This window comes from Gossypium hirsutum, chromosome D09, assembly GCF_007990345.1.
Source record: "Gossypium hirsutum isolate 1008001.06 chromosome D09, Gossypium_hirsutum_v2.1, whole genome shotgun sequence".
NCBI lineage: Eukaryota > Viridiplantae > Streptophyta > Magnoliopsida > Malvales > Malvaceae > Gossypium > Gossypium hirsutum.
Genome location: NC_053445.1, coordinates 15,899,578 through 15,916,766, shown reverse-complemented (window position 1 = coordinate 15,916,766; position 17,189 = coordinate 15,899,578).

Below are 17,189 nucleotides of genomic sequence, written 5' to 3'. Positions count from 1 at the left end.
CCTTCAAAGTATTTAGTTGGTATTTAATTTTTTTTTAACTTAGTTTGTAACATCTCTAAAACCCTTTGGTCGTAAGTAGTGTAATTTTTGGAATATACATGCTAGTTTTATGAGAGTAAATAAAATATGATTTATCAATGTTAGTAGAAAAAGTAGTTGGATACGGAAGAAGTTGAAAAGACTGATGTGTTCATAGGAATTAATCTGAGGTATCGACTAAATCGTAAGGTTATAAAAAGTGTTGGGGTCAAGGTGTGAGATTAAAAATATAAAATGATTAAATTGAATTGGAGAGAAAAGTGGAAGGGCTAGAAGTGAATATTACCAAAAGTGTATAGTGACACAAGAGAAATTTTAAAGATTTTAAAGTGGCAAAAAGGTAATTTATTAAATGTATAATTATTATATAATTAAATTAGACAATAGAAAAATTGTTGACATAAATTCTAGCCATTGGATTTAATTGGAAATTGAGATGAAATCTCAACCATTGAATTAACATTATCACATAAAGGTTTTTATGTTAAATTTTAATATTTTATTAATTAATTAAAGAGATATTTTGCTACAAACACCAAGAAAACTCTTCATGTTTTCATGCTTCACACATCATCTTCTTTTCTTGAAAAGAAAACTTTTCTTTTTTACAAATTGGTCCCTTTTTACCATAACCATTCAACCTTACCTTGAAACCATTAATTTTTAATAAAAATTTTCAGTGAAATTAAGAGTACAACAACATAGTAATGTTAGATTCAAGTGGAGAGATAATATGTGTATGTTGGAGTAAAGAGAAAATCAAGATGAGATGAAATAATAATGTGACAAGGTGAGAATTTTATAATCAAGTTAAGTTATTGTAGAGAGTTCTTTGATGGAAAGAGGAAGCATTGCAAACAAGTGGACAAGATGTATCGAAAGAAAGTGGAAGAAAGACTAGAGCAGATCCAGTAACGCTGAGCACAACGACAGGTGGTGGTTACTAAGGTGGAGAAAGAGAATGTGGCTCACGACAAGACTAAGCAAAGAAAACAAGTTGAGAGAAGTTTAGAGTGAGCTTTGAGAGTCAAAATTCCAAAGTGCCAAAAGACCTTTCACCAATTGTGAAAGACTATTATTTATAGTGTTTCAAGAATAGAGTTACAAAGTTGGTAATTAATGAGAGTAATAATAGATATTTTTCAGTTACAATTGCATTAATGATTAAGAATGGATAGTGAAAGGTTTTGCTGGTGATGGTGAATAGTGAAGAATAATTTACTATGTTTTTAAAAAGAGGGAAAAACACTTAATGTTTCAAGAAAAGATTAAGAGGAAAACCTCTTAACTATATCCATATTTGATCCACCAAGACAAGCTCTTTGGAACATCCCAAGAGTGAAGATAACCCAAGAACCTTACCATATTCTGAGATTACTTCCACTTCTTCTATTTTGCTGAAGCGGTACCATGTGAAACATCTTTTGAGGAACATGTTTGAAACATAAGATGGTAGTTGTTCTTGGATGAGTTGTTCTTGAATAATAATTATTTGGACTTGTTCTACACGCGAATTGTTCTCAACAAAGTTTTTTGTAATGTAGAGGTTGTTTCGAATAAGATTTGTTCTATGATGATGCTTTTCTTGATAAACCTCATTCTGAATAATGACTCTTCAAGAAAAATACAATTGCTCTGAATACAAGATATTCCAAACAATGTTGTTTTAAACATAAAAATTCTTAAAACACCATTATTCTAAACAAGAGTTGTTTTCCAATAACAACTACACTAGATGACAGTTGTTCTAACTACAGCTGTGTTCTGGACATAACTATTCTGGACATAGTTATTCTCGAACAACAATTTTTGTGAACAACAACTATTTTAAACAAGAATTGTTACTTCAAAAGAGATATTAAGTGAAACGACAATGCTAATTGTTCCATGCCTGGTAGCACAATTTCCTGAAATATAATATTATTTATCTCAAGGAAAAGATAAAAATATTAGTAGTCAAAACTGAGTATCTACAATTATCATGTTTATTTCAATAAAAAGTGCAAGGAAGTGATGTTAGATATGTGTATTAATATGTATACTTTTTGTTCTTGATATGTTAAAGAAGAGAATGATAAGAAAGTTTATTCACAAGGTGTTGAAAACAAAAGAATAAATAGCTAGATGTGAAGGGAAGCATATTCAAGCAAGGAACAAGTACTCAAAGAATTCATATTGTTATCTAAGGAAATCTAAGTAGGAAAAATGTTAATTATATGAATTAAATGAGTTTATATGTATTCAAGAAAGAATGATAATTTAAAGTTATGTATGTAAAGTAATCAAGAAAATTAATAAAGTGATGAAAGTAATTCAAGTATTTATGATATGTGATTTAGTGTTGTAAACTAAAGACTAAATTTTAAGAAATATAAAGTTTAACACTAGTTTACCATTGAGGTTGAAAAGTGTGGTGAAACAAACTTTTAAAAAGTTCTTTTAGAAAGTTTGATAATGTTTATCATTATTGTAAAAAAGTGCTTTTGAGAAGTAAAATATCAATTTTAAACATGATGTTGTAAAGAAGAAGATATAACGAGGGATAAAAAGATAACTTCATTGAAAAACACTTTTCCAAAAGCTAAAAGCTAAAAATTTTACCTTTTTGGCTTGGATTAAAACCCTAGTTTAAAATCAATGTTTGATTTGAAAAGCAACTTGTTTACCAAATTTTTTTGTTAGAAAATCAAGGTTTGGGTTAAAAAGTGCTTTTCAACCTCAACGATAAACAAAGTCTTAATTATGTTAAGTTCTATGAAATTGTTAGTTATATGATAAGGCAATTAAATAAGTATGAACAAATATAAGCATAAGTGATTATTATGAAAAAAATAAAGAAGGATAAAGTGATGAATTAAAAAAGTGATATAACTGACCTAGTAAGTTATGAGACATGTGTAATTATAAGAATAAAAGGAATTATTTGTAAATGTGGTAAAAAAGAATAGAAAATATAGAAATTATGAAATAGTGATGTCTTAAATATTATTCTTGAAACCTCATGTTAGTGAAATACCCATGTTGACAAACATTGAACTTGTTGGGTATAGCTGGCATGTGATCTGCCATAACATATATTGTTATTTACATATTTTTTCATGTAAATTTAGAATGTTTAACAAGATAAATCATCTTTTCAGTAATAACTATTTTTTTTACAATTATTTACTCATTTTAGTATTTTCTATTACATTTCTGATGCTTGAATAAGGTTACTTGGCTATGTAGATCGAAGCTTCCAGGGCAAAAACAAAGTTGAAGTCGTGGCACTGGGTTGTCAATGTCGCGACACCAAACATCGAAGCTGCCCCAGGCCAAAACAGGGTTGACGTCACGATGAGGAGACCCTAGACGTCATGACGATTTCTTGGACTATAGGCACCACATTTTGACAGCCAATTAGGGCTGCTTTGTCCCATTAAACTCAAATTACTTCTAGGATATTTTAGGCACTTAAGTTCTCAATTGTGGCCTATATAAAGAAGCCATTGTAACCATATAGGGGGATTTCTTTTAGACAGATATTATTGTTTAGATTTCAACTTTTTATTTTAGTTTTTAGTTTTCTTTTCATGTTCGCTTAATCGAAAGGTCCTATTCCGACATTAGACTTTCGTAGGCGGAGAATGTTCCGGATCCACACTTTTATCGCCATATATATGAGTATTCTTTATCTCTTTTTATTCTTTTATTTATATCTTTTTCTTTAAGATTGTTAGTTGATTGTTTGTGTAAATATTAGAATAAACTTGTGTTTTATACAAATCTTGCATGATTCAATTGATTAATCTGATTAATTAACCAAGTAATTAATAACCTGAAATTTAGTATTTATTCAAAATAACTTAATATACTATGATTGAAAACCCAAGTAGAATATCTATACATGCGAGACCGAAAAGGTATCTTAAGTGGTAATCCTTAATGAAGATGAGAGCAAAAGGGTATTCCTACCTAAGGGTGGTAAGTACTTAACTAAGGGTAATTATTGATTTGGTTAATAATTAGGTAACATAATTGGATCTAGGCTAGAGTAGCTCACATAATCAAAACTAGGAGTAGGAGAAACCGATAATTTAACTTAGGTTTAGTTAATTAATTTTATTATTGTTATTTTAGTTTAATTTAATTAGTTGTTACTATTATTTTCGATTCACACTACTAATTCGTGAATCGATTAGATTAGTAATTATTATCTGTAATTAATTTAATAGTAATTATCTCCAATTGCTACCTGGATGAATAGACAAGCTACTACCATGAGTTTCCTGTAAAATCTTCTAGACGAGATCAGAATTTCTCAAAACGCAAATTCTACCTTTAAAATACAAACTATCATCAGAACCAACATGAAAATAAGAATCATGTGTCATCTTAATCTGTTTCCGTTTAGCTATCAACACATTGTCACATTTCTGAGCTTCGCAAATTTGTTGTAAAAACATCGGTTTAGCTTTCAACACAGCTAAAATCAAACCATCATCAATCAACGTCAACTGCGTGTTCAAAGCACGCAAAGCAAACAGAGACTTTCTACTCAAAGCATCAGCAACAACATTAGCCTTTCCTGGATGATAATCAATGATCAAGTCGTAGTATTTCAATAACTCGAGCCATCTACGCTGTCTCAAATTCAAATATTTCTATGACATCAAGTACTTCAGACTTTTATGATCTATGAAGATATGACTTTTTTCTCCGTACAAATGGTGTCACCAAATCTTTAAAGCAAATACAATTGCTACAAGTTCTAAATCATGCGTCGAATAATTCTTTTCGTACGGTTTTAACTGTCTAGAAGCATACGCTATTAGTTTGCCCTATTGCATCACAACATAGCCCAAACCATTCAACGATGCATCACTATAAATCACAAATTCTTTACCCGACTCTGGCTGAACTAACACATGTGCCTCGATTAACAATGCTTTTAACAGATTGAAGCTTTGTTGACATTTCTCAGACCACTCAAACTGAACATTTTTTTGTAACAACCTCGTCAACAATGTAGCAATCATCGAGAATTTCTGACCTCAGATACATTTCTCAGAGGTTTCGAATCTACACCAGCTGAAATTTTGCTTAGATCAACTCTAATGCCATCGGCCAATACAACATGTCCCAAAAATCTGACTTCTCGAAGCCAGAACTCACATTTGCTAAACTTAACAAAAAATTATTTTTCGCGCAAAGTTTGCAAAACAATTCTTAAATGCTCAACATGCTCTATCTCATCTCGTGAATAAATCAGAATATCATCAATGAATACCACAACGAATCTATCTATGTACGGTGTGAAGATTTTGTTCATAAACTCCAAAATACTGTAGGTGCATTAGTCAAACCAAATGACACCACAAGAAATAACCAGAACTGATAATAACCAGAACGAAGATCAATCTTTAACTCACAACTGATAATAACTAGAACGAAGATCGATCTTTGAGAACACTATCGCACCTCTCAATTGATCAAACAGATCGTCAATACGTGGCAAATGATACTTATTCTTGATCGTGACTTTGTTGAGCTGTCGATAGTCAATACATAATTGCATGGACTTGTATTTTTTCTTAACAAATAACACCAGAGCACCCCAAAGAGCAAAACTGGGTCTAGAAAAACCCCTATCTATCAACTCTTGCAATTGTGCTTTCAACTCTGTAGGCGCTATTTTGTAAGGAGTTATCGATATCGGAGATGTTATCGACATTAATTCAATAGCAAACTCAACCTCTCTGATTGGTGGTAACCTGGATAACTCCTTTGGAAACACATCTGAATATTTACATACCATTGGAGCCGATTCTCTCTTCAACTCAGTAACTCTAGAATCAAATATGTAAGCGAGATACGCTTCACAGCCTTTTCTAACATATTTCTGTTCTGACATAGCTGATATAACATTAAATATACTATCCAGTCTATCTGATTCAATTTGAAGCTTTTCACCGTTTTGACATTTCAGCACAATATGCTTTTATCTACAGTTCACAACAGCATCATGTAGAGTTAACCAGTACATACCCAGAATCACGTCAAACTCATCGAATGGTAGTAACATCAAATTAGCCAAAAAGTTGTAACCCCGAATCATCAAAGAACAATTTTTACAGACTTTATCAACTAACACATAATGACCTAGGGGGTTTGTTACTTTAACCACAAATTTAATAGACTCAAAAGACAATTTCTTATTTGACATTAAAGTCGTGCATACATATGATTGTGTTGACATCAGGTTAATCAAAGTAGTAACATCATTATCAAAGATAGAAAATGTACTCGTGATAACATCTGAAGTTAAAGCTTCCTCTCAATCACGAATCGCATAAGCCCTAGCCGGTGCTCGTGGCTCAAATCTCATAGCAGAATCCTTTGTCCCACTATGACTATTTCCCACATTTCCAGTGTTTCGTGGCGGTCTACCTCTCATAGTAGTGTTACTCGGTCGATTTGTTTGAGTCTTTTCTTTTTCGGACCTTTGCGGGTAATCTCTGATAAAATGTTCATATGAACCACATTTAAATCATGTCCTGTCTTCCATCTAGCAATCACCAAAGTGTTGACGTCCATATTTTTGACATTTTGGCTTGTTGCTCTTAACACTTCCTACGCTCGCTACAGACGTAGCCTGAGGTTTTGAAATCACATGCTGTTTTCCTCGATCTCAACCAAAGTAACCCACTAAAGCTGATGAACAACTACAGTATTCTTTTGATTTTTTGACGGTGATTGATTTAATTTTCTTGCTGATCTCTTACCTGAATCACAAGCCTCATAATTAGCTTTTCTTTTAGCTTTACTCAATTCTTCAGCTTTGTGCGCTTTGCCAACTAGAACAATAAATTCTTTCAATTCCAGAATCCCGACTAACAACTTAATATCTTCGTTCAACCCGTCTTCAAGCCGTTTACACATTGCAACATCTGTTGGTATACATTCTTGGGCATACTTGCTCAATCAAACGAATTCTCTCTCGTACTCAGATACTATCATCTGGCCCTATTTCAACTAGAGAAACTCTTTACGTTTCTTGTCAAGAAACCTCTGACTTACACATTTCTTTCGAAATTCTATCTGGAAAAACTCCCAATCAATCTGATCTCTCAACACAACCAAAACTAGAGTATTCCACCACTGATAGGCTGAGTCTTTTAATAAGGAAACCACGCATTTTACACATTCTGCCGATGTACAAGATAATTCATCAAAAACTCTGATTGTATTTTCCAACCAGAACTCGGCTCTCTTCGGATCATCTTCAGACGTAGCTCTAAACTCTTCATCTCTATATTTACGAATTTTAACAACTAGAGGCTTGCTAACTTGTACTGGTTCCAGACCCTGAGGAACTACAGGGGCTGGTTGGGGAATAGGTGGGGGTGGAGGTTGTTGAGCCATCGGGTTAGTTCGTATGAACTTGGTAAACCATTCATTCATCATCTAAAAGAAAGCTCCTTAGCCTCTCCTTTCTCGCCTTCAGATATGGCCCTACTACCACTCGACGCTGCTCCATGAACGGAGGCTTGCACGTTACTTTCAGCCTTATCAGAATCGGCTCGGTTGGATAACATTATCTATATGGAAGCATAATTCAAATCGAGTCAGGAGTTATCACACTATCACAGGTTATATAATGGAATGTCTTTTCAGACTCGTACATGTTACGTTCAGTCTGAGAATCAACTAAATTGTAGCTCTGATACCACTAAATGTAACACCCTAACCTGTATCTATTGCCGAAATAAGGTTACAAAGCATTACCATAAAACGTAACCTTAAAACATACATTTGCAAACTTTAATATAAACATATCATAATCCATACATAAACATGCATATTGTCCCTTAATCGAGCCCTCGAGGCCTTAGAAATGATTTAGAAATGATTCGAGACTAAATCAGAAACATTTGGAACATTTAAGAAAAAGTTGGAAAAATTGAACTGCAAGGGTCACACAGTCGTGTGGCCAGGTTGTGTTACTCACACGATCGTGTTGTCAGGCCATGTGACTCATAAGCTAAGACACACACTCGTGTCTCAGGCCATGTAATAATCGAATTAGGGACACATGGCCATGTCCCAGCCCGTGTCTGTACCCATGTAACTCTCTGAGTTGGGTCACACGACCAAGCCACACGCCTGTGTGCCAGGCTGTGTAACACTCGAAATAGCCTCACACGCCCATGTCCCAAGCCGTGTGCTAGGCCGTGTAACTGTCTGACTTGTAAACTTTAAAAACTACAAGGGACACGCGGATGAGTGTCACACACGGTTGTGACACACGCTTGTGTCTTAGGCCATGTGGGCATGAAATTGGCCAAAATCAAGCCATTCCTATCACCCATTTCAAGCATGTACCTACAAGCCATTTGCACCCTTGACTAAGGCATCAAAACATACCAAAACATGCACAAAATGGCCAATTCGTTAAACCAAATTCCATTCAACCAATATGCTATATAGACACTTCAATCTCAATCGATATAATATACCTAAACATAAGCATATTTGATCACATCGCTACCATTTCAAAATATACCATACTTGAACTATACCTTGTCAATATAAACTTACCATTTGGACCATTACCCACATGCATCAAAATCACATAAGTGACACAAACCAACTATTTCCAAATGGTACCAAACAACCAATATATATATACATACCAAAATCAACACTCAGTGTAACAGCACATTTTCAATGAAATCGGAATAGTGGTTTTGAGACTACAAATTTGATGTGAAAATATTTATTTTATTATTATTTTAATGTCTACATCATGTTAGTATCACCGTATAAAAATTTAGTTAAGAAATTTTATCATTTGCATGCTTAATTCTATAAAAAGGACTAAATTAAAAAAGGTGCAAAGTTAGATTTCTATAGGTTAAAAGCACTAAATAGACACGAAACTTAAATGTTTGAGCACTTGGATAGCAAATAGACCATTTTCAGTCTGGGTGGACAATTATGGACATTATACTTGTGTTTTCAAAAGTTAATTAAAAGGTAAAATAAGTAAATAAATAAATAAACTAAGTAAAAATAAAGTAAAACAAATTTTCATCTTCTAAACTGGTTAGTCCACCGAAATTTAAACTTAGAAACTCCATAGGAGGAGCTTAAAGGTTCAGCCAACACTTATTTGCTTGCATGTGAGTATTTTTCATCCAATTCTTAATGATTTCTATGTTTTTGAAGTTGTTGCAGCTTAATCTAGCTAGCCCAGGGATTAATTTGCAAAATTGTTAAAAGTCTAGGGATTTACCATGAATGTGTATGTATTTCTTTTGATGTTTGATAAAATAAAATGTTTAGTTGTTGTTAGATAAACAAATTTTATTAAGTGATTTTTGATGAAATCATCATTTTGGAATTAAATTGAAAAATGTGAAATATTCATTGTGTAATTTGTGAAATAATGAAATGTGTGGGATGTTATGAGTTTGTATGAAATTCGGTTAGGCTTGGGAAAGGGTTAAATTGCATGAATTTCATTTTATGAGCTTAAGGACTAAATTGTAAAGAAATCAAAACAGTAAGGGTAAAAGGGTAATTTTGTAAAAGTGTGAAGTTGGATTGAATAGAATAGAATGGTTATTAAATTTATTAAATTTATTGATTTAGATCAAGATAAATCTTGTACGGCTTTAGATCGAGGCAAAGAGAAAGCTTCGGATTAATTGACTCTATTTCCACGTTTTATCATCGAGGTAAGTTTGTATGTTTAAATATCATTTTAAATTATGTTATAAATGCTATTATTTTATAATATCAATTTGTATCTTGATGGAAAAATACAACAACGTATCGACGGTCATCGACCAATGAAAAGGGATGACTTCAGTTATCAAAATATAGAAAGGGATAACTTCGACTATCAAATTATGAAAAAGGATGGTGATGACCATCAACCATGAAAAGGAATGGTGACGGCCATCGAATTTTGAAAAGGGATGGCTTTGGCTATCAAATTATGAAAAGGGATGGGTTTGGCTATCAAATTATGAAAAGGGATGGCTTCGGCTATCCAATTATGAAAAGGGATAGCTTCGGCTATCAAATTATGAAAAGGGATGGTGACGACCATTAACAATGAAAAGGGATGGTGACGACCATCGAATTATGAAAAGGGATGGCTTTGGCTCTCAAAATATGGAAAGGGATAGCTTTGACTATCGAACTATGAAAAGTGGTGGTAACAACCATCGTGATTTTACTTCGTGTGTGCTTCAGTAAGAGTTTTCGATGCAATTTACCTTATTAATATGGAAGGTAGGAAATATTTGTTTTCATGAGAATGAAAAGTATGAATTCAATGATTTAAGCTTATGAATCATTTATTTCTCATGTTGGATTAGTACATATGTATTTTAAGATTGTGTATGTTAGAGTATGCCCAAAGATCAATCATGAGATGGTTGTAAAAACATACTTGATTTATCATGTTTATTAATATAAGGCGTTACCATTATTATTTCAGTTTCTTTTCTGTGTGTATAAATAAACTGTTTTATAATAATGTCCTCAGAATAATGTGATTATTCTTAAAAGATCCTTAGTAAAGTATTATTATTGGATAGGACAACGATAATGCATTAAGACTAACATGTAGTTGATTGATGATAAAGAGTTGTCATTGATATGGAATGTCAGAATCGATGGATGAATATGTGTGTTAGAGAACAACATATTGGACTGACCCATTATGAGTATGTTTCTTGGATTATTATGTAACTGTGACGACATTACTCATAGTGATTAATATGTATATGATTCTCAGACTTGAGATCATCATAATCCCAACATTGTGAGTAGTGTATTTTGATACAGTCAAACGGACACCGTAACTGGTTGTTCTATAAAGGCTGATGTTGGATATACCACAATCGATGTAGAGGGATATGGTTGGTCGATATAGAATAAGTTCCTCCTACATAATGGGAGTAATATCTTAGGCCACTTGATTAAGTGAGACTAGAAATGTATGGCCATGCTCAAATAAGTTGATATGAGATGTCATACTTATTTGTATATCATAGTCTGCTTAAGATATCAAGGAACATGGAATGGACTATACAAGTGTGACTATTCCATGACTTGTGTCCAATCCAGAGATAAAGGACTTAAGGATTATTGCATAAAAGGTTAATCATTAAAAGGGTATGTCGAATCATGATCTTTTGTGACTTAGGTAGCAATGATGCATTGCTAGATGCCTCTCATTGTTTGTAACATTGGAATTGTTCTAGTATTACTGCTAACGTTACAGGAACCTACAGGATCACACCCTATAGTTGAAATGAACGGAATAAACCATAGTTGATATTGTTTTTGGGTGTCGCTTGAATTAAATTAATTATAGAATTAATTTAATTCGGTAATCAAATTTCCAACACATTATGTACAAGGTTGTTGTACGCATAATGAGGACATGAATTTTGTTAGCATATGAATTCAAATAAATATATGGTTTATCGAAATTACATTATAATTAATGTAATTATAATTTTCGGTTTAAAATATTATTATATTTATTTAATTCCTAAAAACCTTAAAAATAAAAGGATATATAAGAATCTCGTTTTTCTTTGTTTGAGGGTCTAATAGCCGTCAAAGAAAAATTACTTTCAAAACTGTTTTGGGGATTTCTTCCCTTCGTAGTCAACTGGGTGGATTATGTGGAGGTCAAAGTCTCGATAGATTGCGGCTTGGTTCGACTGTAGATCAGACTACACGTTGTTAAGAAGTTGTTATCTACTCAGAAAAACATTAGGTAATTTCATAACCTTTTTCACCCCGATTCGTTCCTCACACATGGATCCGTTGTTAGGGTTGCCGATTTTTAAATTTTTCACTGCACTGTAGGGGTGCCGGCGATCCAACAGTGTATTGTGTTAAAAAGTATAGATTATATGTTACGAACTTACTAAGCATAACATGCTTACTTTGAGTTCATTTTCTATGCTTTGTAGTTAATCGGAAGCTCATTTAGGTTGAAAAGTTGTCAGAGATCTATCACACTATCCATTGACATTATCGGTAGATTTTGATAATTCTGAGTCACGGTTATAATGGCATGTATAGGTGTCTATGCTTGATGAAATAACCATTATGTTTGGCTTGTAAATGTGGTATTTTGGATAATGAATTTTGTTTTCATGTTGGCTTGTTAATATATAGTCTTATGATGGTTGATAATTTGGCATTTCGGTACTTGAGTGGTATGTGTTGGAATGATCAATTGAATACATGTTATGAATGGCCATTTTGGTATGTTTGAATGTGGTAAACGTAGTATAAGATGATAAGGAATTTAGGTTGCAAATATTAAATTGATATTGACTATATTATACTTGTGTTTGGATATGCTTAATGACATATAAATTGAGGTGCCTTAGGGCATATTGGTTGTATGAATTTGTATCATGTGGGTTTATCTTGATTATGCACATTTTAGGTACACTATTGAAGTGTGAATTGGGTGTATTTGAGTTGCACAAGTGTGCACATTTTGGGTGAAATAATTGGCTTAAAAATAGCCTAATTCTTGTCCACACGGCAGGAGACACAGGCATGTGTCTCAGCTGTGTGTGGAGACACGACCGTGTGTCTTTTGTAGCTTACAAAGGATTCAAGTTAGGCTGTTACATGGCTTGGCACATAGGTGTGTGAGGCCATTTCGAAGGGTACACGGCCTGGCACATAGGCTTATGGCTTGGCCGTGTGACCCAAGTCAGAGAGTTACATGGGCACATACACGGGCTGGGACACGACCGTGTGTCCCTACTTTGAATGTCCACATGACCTAAGACACGGGTGTGTCTCTCAGTCGTGTGACCCTTGTAGTTTGAAAATTTTCAATGTTTTTCAAAAAATTCCATAAGTTTCTGATTTAATCTCGATTTGTTTCTAACTTGTTTTTAGGGCCTTCAGGGCACGAATAGGGGACAATATGTATGTCTTTGTTTGGTTTTGCTATGACTGATGATATGATTTTAAACGTTTAAAATATTTTATTATTTGAAATCATAAAATCCGGTAATGCTCCGTACCTTACTTAGGCGATGAATACGAGTTAGGGGTGTTTCATTTATTAGTATCAGAGCTATGATTTAGTCGATTCTCTGACTGAACATAGTGTGTGTGAGTCTAGAAATGCATGCCATTATATAACCTATGATAGTGTGATAACTCCTGACCATTTTGAAACGTGTTTTCTTATAGGAATAACATCTGACCGAGTCAACTCTTATGAAGTTGAGAGTAACACTTAAGCCTGCATTCATGGAGAAGCGTCGAGTGGTACATGGCCGTATCTGAGGGCCAAGAAGGAAAGGCTAAGGAAACCTTCTTTTAGATGATGAGTGAATGGTTTACCGAGTTTGTATGTACAAACCCGGCTACTAAACAACCTCCACTCCCTCTTGTTCCCCAACTGGTCCCTGTTATTCCTTAAGGTTTGGAACCTTTACGAGTTAATAAGTCGCCTCTTGATAAGATTCGTAAGTACGGGGCTGAAGAATTCAAAGCTGCTACTGAGGATGATCCTGAGAGAGTAGAATTCTGGTTAGAAAATATGATTAGGGTTTTTGACGAACTATGTTGTTCACCGGCAGAATGTGTTAAGTGTGTAGGATCTTTGTTGAAAGACTTAGCCTACCAGTGGTGGAACACGTTGATTTCAGTGGTGCCGAGAGAATGTATAAGTTGGGAATTCTTCCAAACTGAGTTTCGAAAGAAATACATAAGTTAGAGATTCCTTAATGAAAATCGTAAAGAATTTCTCAAACTTAAATAGTGCCGAATGTCAGTGTCTGAGTACGAAAGAGAATTTGTCAGATTGAGCAAATATGCCCGAAAATGTATTCCAAACAAGGTTGCCATGAGTAAACGATTCGAGGAAGGGTTAAATGAAGATATAAAGCTTCTTGTAACACCCCAAACCCGACCTAAACATTAGGGCCGAATCTGATGATGTCACATTGTAACACCCCTTGTATTCTACGCTGGAATAGGGTACGAGGCATTACCAGAATAAATAAACTTATAAACATATTAAACCGAGTTATAAAATTTCATCCAAATTAAAAACTTTCAAATTATTATCTTCGTGTCACTAATTAGGGTTGCCCAATACATACCTATTCATATGCTCAATATATCCGTTAAATCAATCCAATAATGAAGAATCCACTTTAAGTCAGAATCAATATTAATCACAATCATAAATCTTTTCATGTAATTTTCATATATCACTAATTGAACTTTGAATGTCAATTTACGAATATGTAATTCACTAACACATTCTGGCATACACAATGTTTAATTGATGAAATCATTTAATTGAGCTAAATTTCATATTTACTCCGAATTTTCTTCTATATCCATAAATGCTTTCACTTACCATTTACCTAACCAATTTCTCGAACCAAGCTATCACAAAACAATAATACATCACCTGTGCTTCATGAATTCAATGTTCAAATCTTATCGCCATCAAATCCATGTCATTTGAATACTTAAAGTTTATTCAAGAATATATTATTACGTTTCATATACTAAGCATATATCAAAATTACGAATACGCAATCAATTCATTTGTCATTTATTTGACTAGAAAATTAATCTCAAAATTCATAACATTCCATTACTTAAGATATGCCATAAAACACTCCTTTAACATAAACTAGCACCATGGCCGAATTTTCAGTATGCTATTTATTCCCCTTTTTTCCGAATCACATAGCAAAATATTACAAATATGTATATATTTGAATACTATAATTATGCATCAACTTCAAAACATGAGTTAATTCATAAGCCACTCATGACATCATTTGATGCCAAATATACCACACGCATATGCTATGAAACTTTATTTTCTCTCATGAGCTTACCGTGACAAGTAATACACCAATTTAAGCATCACTCCTATTTCAACATTTATCGATTATAATCAGACATTTAACCAATTACACACAATTCATTCATATACTTTATTGTCCTCCTCCTCTTCTCCATCCCACATCCTTTATGTATATAACATGCTTAAATAGCATTATACATAATTTCACTATTCACTTATATTTAAATTCAAAGCTGTCTAGTCGAATTACAGTCACTAAATTATTTTTATCTGGAGAAAAAGAGCTCCAAATTAAGTTCCATTAATTTTCCCCAAAACTAGACTCACATATATTTTTACCATAGAATTTTCAGAATTTTTGGCTTAGCCAATTAGTACAGTTTATTCTTTAAAGTCACTCCTATTTCATTGCTAAACATCTCTGACCTCTCTTCACTAAAAATGAATTATCTCATTGTACAGAATTCAGATGATATTTCCATTTATTTCCTTTGAAAATAGACTCATTAAGGATTCTAAGCATATAAAATATAACTCATAATTATTTTTGTAAAATTTTTTAATTATTTTCCAAAGTCAGAACAGGGGATTCCGAAATCAATCCGAACCTGCCTCACTAAAATTCAAATATCTCAAAATATATAACCTTTTGCTTTCTCTGTTTCTTTTATGTAAAAATAGACTCATTAAGATTTCATTTCATATCTTATTCACTCTATAATTCAATTTCCACCCAATAGTTTAGCATGAAGAACTTGAGAGAAGCTAAGTTTTTTCTAGGCATTTGAATCCTAAGGGATCAAAATAATAAAGTGATACCACTATATCAAGCTTCATATATAGACAAGATATTGGAGCGTTATGTAATGAAAAATTCAAAGAATGGAAATCAACCCTCCGTATCGGGATTTTATCTCTCATTAAAGGACTATCCTAAGATAGCAAAAGAAAGAGAAAACATGAGAGAGGTTACTTATGCTTTGACAATTGGAATTCTCATGTATGCTATGTTGTGCACATTCCCAGATATATGTTTTACAGTGGGGTTGGTAAGATAATATCAGGTGAATCTAGGACCAAGACATTGACAAGTAGTTATGCATAGACTTAAATATTTACGGAGAACGAGGGATTATATGCTTGTGTATTTCGGAGGAGATCGTAATCCTATTAGATATATCGACTTTGACTTCCAAACGTGTTAAGATTTGAGGAAATCGACATCAAACTATGTTTTTTGTCCTAGGTGATGGGTCCATTGTGTGAAGAAGTGTAAAACATAGCTGTATTCTTAACTCCACTATGGAGGCCGAACATGTGGCTACTTCTGAGGCTACAAAAAAATATGGCTACAAAAGTTCCTTACAAATCTTGAAGTCATTCCTGGTATGGGAAAAGTTATCACACTGTATTGTGACAACATTGCGACAATAGCTAATACAAAGGAGAAGAGAAACAACAAGAGGAAAAAAAGTTATCACACTGTACGGTAAAAATCGCATCCGAGGACAGTCTTGCTAACCAGTTTACCAAGGCTCAACTAGCTAGGAGTTTCAAGAAACACGTAGAGAGCATAGGTGTGACAGCCCAAAATTTGACCCTAGTCGGGGAGTGGTTTCGGGACCACAAAACCGAGTCATACTAATAATTAGCCATCATATTTGATGTTTATTATATGTATATATGCATGTGTGAAAATTTCATGTTTGAATTTTGTTAATTGTAAGTGAATTTTATTAAATAGGACTTATGTGAGAAAATTTAGAAATGTGCTAGGCAAATGTGAAGTGGCCTATTAATGCATGTTATGAAAATGATGGGTTTGCATGTCAAATTACCCAAAATTTGAGCTAGTGGCCGGCCATGCTATGAGTGGAAACATGTTGGGAACATGTTGGCTTAGTGAGGTATGTTAGAAAAAAATAAAATAGGGAGTATGGGTAATAAAGAAATAAAAACAAAAAAATGTGTGGTTGTTTCCCCCCATGGCCGTGAGCTAAAGAAAAGAAAAAGAAAGGATAATAGAAAAACAAAAGAAAGACAAAATGTTGGTTTCATCTTCTCCCTTAGTAGCCGAACTTTAAAGAAGAAAAGGGATATAGCATTCGGCCATCTTAAGCTTAAAACAAGGTTAGTAATTCATGTTAGATTTTGAAATTTTAGCTTATTTTAAGTTAGTTACTAAGTTCCTTACTTTGCCCATGTTAAAAATTTGGATTTGGGTGGTGAATGGAGCATTCGGCCATGGTGGTTAATGAAGAGATTTGATTAT